This window comes from Zootoca vivipara, chromosome 4, assembly GCF_965207765.1.
Source record: "Zootoca vivipara chromosome 4, rZooViv2.hap1.1, whole genome shotgun sequence".
In the NCBI taxonomy this organism is placed as follows: domain Eukaryota; kingdom Metazoa; phylum Chordata; class Lepidosauria; order Squamata; family Lacertidae; genus Zootoca; species Zootoca vivipara.
The window spans coordinates 70,922,817-70,930,296 of NC_142587.1; positions in this window are offsets into that span (position 1 = coordinate 70,922,817).

The window sequence follows — 7,480 nt, forward strand, 5'->3', positions numbered from 1 at the left end:
GATAATATTAATTACGCTTCTTGAACTTAGGTCTTTTGTTGAACAAGGCAGATATCTAGTTACCCACTAGTTATCCATTATTAGTAACGGAAAATTGATAATCCTTCAGTTGCTACAATGAAACACGAAAGAAACAGATTGTGAAAAGAAAGAGATTGCACCAATGTGTCAATATTTGCTCAAAATGACCCCACACCCTTCAACCTACCAACTCACCATGGTCACTGCTATTCATAGTCACACAGAGGCGTCTTTCCCATAGGGCCTAGTGGCTCATTGCGCCAGGGTGCTCTCAGGGGCGCCCCAGCAAGTGGGGGAGCTGCGCAGCTTTGCCGGCAGCCTCCCCTTTCCCTGCACACTGCCAGTTGGTTGGCGGGGTGCAAGGAGCCACTAAGCCCTATGGCTCTGCTGCTGCTGCCGCCGCCTCCTCTCCCTCGGCCGCGGGAATCCCCTCAGCCGCTGCCCGCCGAGCCGCTGTCATCTGAGGGAGCGGCGGTGTCGGGAGTGGATCCTGAGGGGCTTCCTCCATGTCACCAGTGCCCTCCGCCCCACCACCACCACTTCCCGGGGCAAAGGCGGCGGCGTGGCAACTGCCTCCTGCTCCTTGGGCCGCTGGGCAGCAGCGAGAGCACCGGCAGTGAGCTGTCGTCAGGCAGCGGAGGAGGAGGAGGCACCTTGGAACTTCGCAAGCAAGCGCAGGATTCCAGCGGTCTGGCCCGCCATGCCGCGGCCACCACATCGGCGGCGTCCTCTGTGGGCACCGGCTCCCAGGGCTGCGAGGTGGTCCACAAGTTGGGCCCCGAGTTCTACATTTTGGGAAAGGGAGGGGCGCCGGAGGGGTCTTTGCACCACAGCGCTGGATGTGCTTAAGACGGCCCTGTAGTCATGCCTGTATGCAAGTCCTAGAAATAAGGCATTCAGTACTAATAAACTAGCAAGCTCTGCAAAAGCAGCAAATAAAGGTGTCAGGGAAGAAGCAGAAATTTGATGGGTTTGATTTGCACTGATTGTCACTATAAAAGTAATTAAGTTTTAAATGCACTTCAATTAAAAAGATCAACATTACATATTTCTTCATAATCACAAATTCCCATTATAACGAACATAACATGATTTCGAAAGTGTATGTCTGATCATATTCCAGAAGGTTGTCAGAGGATGCTTGTCTCTCTAATTTTGTGTTATATCATGCTGATTCAATGGCATCCATTCTGCGGTTGGTTCCCCCAGCAGTCTCTCAAAATTTGAGATGTGTCCACTAGTCTAAAAATGTTGGTGACCCTGAGCCTAGGCCATTCACCGATTACACAACTGAATGACATTCAGAGAACCAGTATGATGTAGAGGCTTAGTGTCATATGGGAAACTGGGAGACCACAGTTCAAAACCTCTCTCCACCATGAAATTCACAGAGAGAGCTTGGGACAGTGTGGTGTAGTGGTTAAGAGCGGTAGACTCGTAATCTGGGGAACCGGGTTCGTGTCTCCGCTCCTCCACATGCAGCTTCTGGGTGACCTTGGGCTAGTCACACTTCTCTGAAGTCTCTCAGCCCCACCCACCGCACAGGGTGTCTGTTGTGGGGGAGGAGGGGAAAGGAGAATGTTAGCTGCTTTGAGACTCCTTCGGGTAGTGTTAAAGCGGGATATCAAATCCAAACTCTTCTTCTTCTTCTTCTTCTCTCTCAGCCTAACTTACTTCACAGGTATCTGATGAAGGTATCTGATAAAGGTATCTGATGAAGTGTGCATGCACACGAAAGCTCATACCAAAATAAAAACTTAGTTGGTCTTTAAGGTGCTACTGAAGGAATTTTTTTTATTTTGTTTTGACTCAGACCAACACGGCTACCTACCTGTTACTTCACAGGGTTCTTACAAGGAAAAAATATGAGATCAAAGATTGAAGACCAATTATTACATTTTAGTTAAGTAATATTACTTCCTATGTAAAATAAATGCATGTTTTTCATGAAATAGGTGCCTTTAAAAAATTGTAATTATTATTCAACATCAGTCATTCCAAACATTTCCCACATTCGTTATCCCATGCATCATATCATAGTTCTAAGAACACTTCCAGACATGTTTTTTATATATAAAAACTTATTCATTGAGTTTGAGCAATGGCACACCCCTTTTTTTAAAAAAAATGTACAAAGTCCTGTGCAATTTTAGTCCTCTTTTTTTTCTCCCAATACTTCTTATTTGGCAGAAAATTCAGCAAAAATGAGAAGCCTAGCTTTTAAACAGCTTGCTTATTTAATACTGTACTCACTAGATGGCAGTGCAGCCTCAGTAATGGAAATTGTTAAGTATAGCAGGTTAAAATGATTTCATCCGATATATACTAAAGCCTGTTTCAAACTTTGAACAGTCCATTAACAGAGAGCACTTTCGTGTCTTTATCTTACCGCAGACTTGGACTGAATATCCCTTCAAATAGAGGATGGCTGTCCTTTATAAAGTAGTATCCATGGCCACCCAGTAATTCCAATCAATATGAGGGTCACTTTGCAATTCAATACATTAGGAGGTTCAAGAGTAGGTATTCCAATTTTTTCTAGTGCGCATCCAAGTTGCTTTAGGAACACCACCTGTGGAAAATATTGTGGAATATTGTGGAAAATATTTAAAGGACCATATTCTATGCAGGGTTGACTTCACTGTAAGGTACTCACAACATTCCTGTAAGCATTAATCGTCTTATCTGTCTGAAAAAATGTCTGAAAAATGTTGGTAGTGTTCTGTGAAGGATTTTAATTCCATTCTCTTTTCCCAAACTAACCCTTCATTGTTTCAGGACATTCTTTATTTCAACTATTCTGCCATTTATGAGGTCGTGCAAACTGTGCTCAAATCTGCTATGTAACAGATATTTACAGCCTGTAACATTAAGGTTGGTTATAGTGTACTTCTTACCCTATACATTAATTTTCCAGTGCTGAAAGGAATCTTAACATAATTATGACCTAAGCATGCCATGTTTTGGGGGGGAGGTGTACCATATGATAGAGTTTTTAAAGGTAATATTGCTAGATATAACTGTGGCGAGATACACCGGTAAAGGGTCCCCGGACGTTTGACGGTCTATTGACCCAATACCTCCCTCGCCTTTTTCTTACCCTTGCTGCCACCAACCAGTAAATCTGTGTACTGGTACACAATTGATTGGAATCCAGTCAGATGGACAGTGAACAAAACAATTAAGTTTATTTAGGTGAAGATCTTACAAGCATAAAAAATTATTCACGGTTTCTCAAATATGTTTACTTAACTTAACCTTTAGTATTAGTTCTCCCCCTGTTCCTCCCTGACTGAAGTTCCCTTCTTATTACTCTTACAGATTCTGCACCACAGCTCACCTCACTAGCCCTCTCTCTATCTAAAAATCCTCTCCACCTCTCTCATCAACTCCCTCAACTCCTTTATCTCCCCCCTCCTGTCTGCCTGCTTCTCCTTATATACCCCTGCTTCTGCCTGGAGAGCTCCTATTGGCTGTTTATCTCCCTTGCAACTTAACTCTTGCTAGACCCTCTAGAGGTGAAACACCACAATAACATATAGCAGAGTGCAGAACCTGTGACTCCCTAGATGTTGCCGGGAAGATGGGTGTTAGGAATTCAGAAACATCTGGATGGCTGGATTTCCCTATTCCTGACATTGATTTTACAACATTTCATCATTTTTGCATGCATGGGTAAAAACTGGGCATTGCATTTTAAAATTTCCAGCCACCTCTAAGCTTCAATTGTGCCCATTTCTTACTGTGAAACTCTAATCAAGATGAGTGAAAGATGTTGCATAAAAATAAATAAGTCCAGTTCAAACTTAATCATCAGCCTACCTGACCATCCCATGTTCCATTTGTATCTGGCAAATAAACTGTAATGTCCCTGGATTCAATTGGGGATTTTTATCTGTTGGCTTGAGACCACAATTCTAATTACTCACTTTACTGAAATAGAGGAGGAAAAGGAATGAAGGAAAAACATACACATACTATTCTCAGTGTTGTTGTCACACTTTCCCCTGGAATATCCATACCTGCCAACAATAATTATCTCAAAGCTTAGTATATCTCAAAAAGAGTGGCCCACGTAAGTACTTGCATCACAGAGGTTAAGGCAGGGGGGAAACATCTCCATGTTAAAAAGTGTTTTCATCATATAGAACAATTTTCAAGAACATGGGGGTGGGGTGGGGACACAGATCTGGACCTGGACTCCTTTCAGTACTTGACTCTTACATTAAAGTAATAATGTATGCTCTGCTCCTGTGATACTCGCTGCCACCTGAAGAAGAAATGGAACAAGTAGGACTTGGAGCAGTCCTAATTGGCCAGGTCCGCTCTCCCACAATGGATGGCTCATGTGACCTTCGTGCCCCCTCCCATTAAGGAATTCCAAGGCAGTCTCCTTCAGACCAGTGATCACTAGTGTAGCTTGGGGGGGCAGGGTGCACTAGATGGCAGTTTACTGTTGTGCCTGCAGTGCCCTGCAGCTGAGGGGGAGGCAGCGGGCAGAGCGGACTCCATGCAGGCCCTGGCTCTGCACAGCGCACCCTGCCCCAGCTTGCCCCACCCTGTGGATGGCTCACCCCACCCCATGGACGGTTCACCCCGTCCACCGGGCACACGCATGGCTCCAAGTGCCCAAGCAGCTAGCTGTGTCGCTACCAGGGATGGAGCAAATTTGCAGGAACGTCATTCTCAAATAGCACTACAAAGCTTGAGATTCCTTGAGATACTAGAGATCAGGGGTGGGTAAGCTTTTTGGTCTGAGGGCCATATTCCCTCATGGGTAACCTTCTGGTGGCCACATGCCAGTGGTGGGTGGGGTCAAAAGCAAAAGTGGGCAGAACAAGGGACAAAAATTGGACAGAGGCCAATAGATGACTCTTAGGTTTGTACAGTAGGTGGCATTCCAACTATGTTTATCCAGGCAAGGAAGAAGCTTTATCAGAGTTAAGGCACATTCTAGCCAGGGAAAGCACTTGAAGGCCATTGCTGGGGACACGGTGCTGGTAAGCAATCCTGGACTATATGGACTTTTTCATTAATAAGGCAGTTTCCTGTGTACCTATCTTAGCTGTAACAAGTGGGGCTACTCCTGAACTATTTTGGAGCAAGCGCTTTGAAGAATACAGCCTGTGTGAGAAGGAGGAGTTCCTTCATCCACATTTGTAGATGATGCGAGTTCAAGACCCCACCAGTCATTATAGCTATTTGTAAAGCCACAAACTACATCAAACACCTGCCTCATTTACAGGAAAAAAAACCACTTGCTAGGGATAACATTTTCTAGCATATGTATTAGCAAATTCATTTGCAATTATTTCATTTAACGATAGTTCACAATAAATCACTTCCAGAAAGGCACACACAAGGAAATGGGAGTTTAGTCATCTAATGTAGCACACACACAAAAGCTCTCTAATGCAATTTTGAAATGCTTTTCTGCTGTGGCCATTTATTCCTGTTCTAGGCTAAACTATGCACCATTTAACCATTCCACTCATTGGAAAATAAATTTTCCCAAGCATCATACTGTAGCAATGGCACGAAGCAAATGGTTCACAAAATTTCTACTCCTGCTATCTGAGTATTCTCTGGCTTCCAGTCTCTTGATCCTCCTGCACAGGTGAGACCACACTATTGCTATCTCATACCCCCTGTAACACAGTGTCATTTAACTAAACAGAACCAAAACAGTCAATTTACGATGGAGTGGAAAGTTCACAGGCTATGAAGGACTTGCTCACAAATTTATTGACAGCTGCACAAATTATTATAGCTAGGAAGTGGAAGGGCAAGCAGAATATAAAATGGAAGAATGGTATAAAAAGGTGTGGGATATATCGGGTCCTCCCTTAAAGAGGGCACGTGTTGCGGTAAGACCTGGAACCTGATCCCCTGTGTTGTGGGTGGGTTCGATTGCTCGGCCGCAACACCTGATTGGTAGGTCCCTCATTGCTGGGTTCAATCTGGCCAATGGGACGCAGTCCAAATGGATTGAGGGACCTATATATGCCCATGCACGACAGCATTAACTGATGAAAGTAGACTGACTTTACTGACCTATCTCACAGTGGTAGCCTATCCATTCCTCTGGACAAAGGCATAAACAATCTGGGCAGACTCCATTGTTCTGGCAAAAGCATGGAGGTTCTGCTGGAGGTGTTGTATCTGTTAAAAGAAAATGTAAACATGAAACAAAGAAAATGGCTCTTGCAAGGATTGTACGAAGATATATATCCTTTATTATATTTGTAGGCATGGTAGGAAATAAGAGTATTCCATGTCTCAAGGCTATTGCTCTTGCAGCAATGAGAAAAGGATGCCACATAAGGCCCCCCCCCCCATCTAAAATGTCCCACCATAACATTACTAATGTAATGTGGTAAAAGTTGCCTGATCTTATTCTAAAATGCACCTAAGTATGGTTAAAAGAAATAACAAAATCAGCCGATCAAGAGCTCTATTGATTCAGCGCTTGTAAAAGATCAAAGGGCAATATGCCTCTCATGCACCATAGTAACTATTGTAGTCAATACTGTACTTTATCATCTTTCTCTGACAGCACAATAGTCATGTGACATATGTGGTTGTCTTTCCAGTAGGGAACAGAGGCTGAAAGACAGACATGTACACAGAATCACTGAATGAGTCCATGAGAGAGACTGAATATAAACTGAGCCGGGGTGTTGCTAGGTACTTAAAACACTAGGGGCCCAGGCCTGAACTGGGACACAAAGGTGCATATATATATGTGTCCAAAGCTGCTGTTCTGCTCACATAGCAGACTTCTACTTGCACAGTGGATCTTTCCCCTCCTCTCCTTATCCTCATAATCTGCTCTAGGGGGTTGTCAGACCTTTGTGGTAACTTTTGGAGGAGTTTGGGAGGAACATAAGAACGTAAACAGGATTAACCGTTTTTTTTGCATGGTGTCAGGAGATGAACCCCAATATTAAATTTACTACTCAATTTCACAGTCAATATATTACCTTTTTAGATACAGTAGTATACCGTGATAATATGAACTTATTGGCAACTAGATCTTATAAAAAACCTACAGATAGACTGTCTTATTTACACTATAAATCATTTCATCCTTCTCATCTTAAACACAACTTACCATATGGACAATTTTTGAGAATCAAAAGAAATTCAACCACTCTGGAGGATTATAATATAAACAGTAACCAAATGGCATGTGAGTTTGCGAGCAGAGGTTACCCTCAACAAGTAATAAGATCAGCACAGGAAAGGGCACACAATAGGCCCAGACACACACTCTTTGTAGAACGTTCTAAACCTACAGAACATCCTTTAACTTGGTCTTTAGACTTTACCCCATTATCCAATACCTATAGCCAGAATTATTAGAGAACACTGGCATATTCTACAAGAGGTCCCCAGTTGCCCTAGTACACCCCCACACCTCCGTTTCTGCAGAACCAAGAACCTGAAACATATTCTA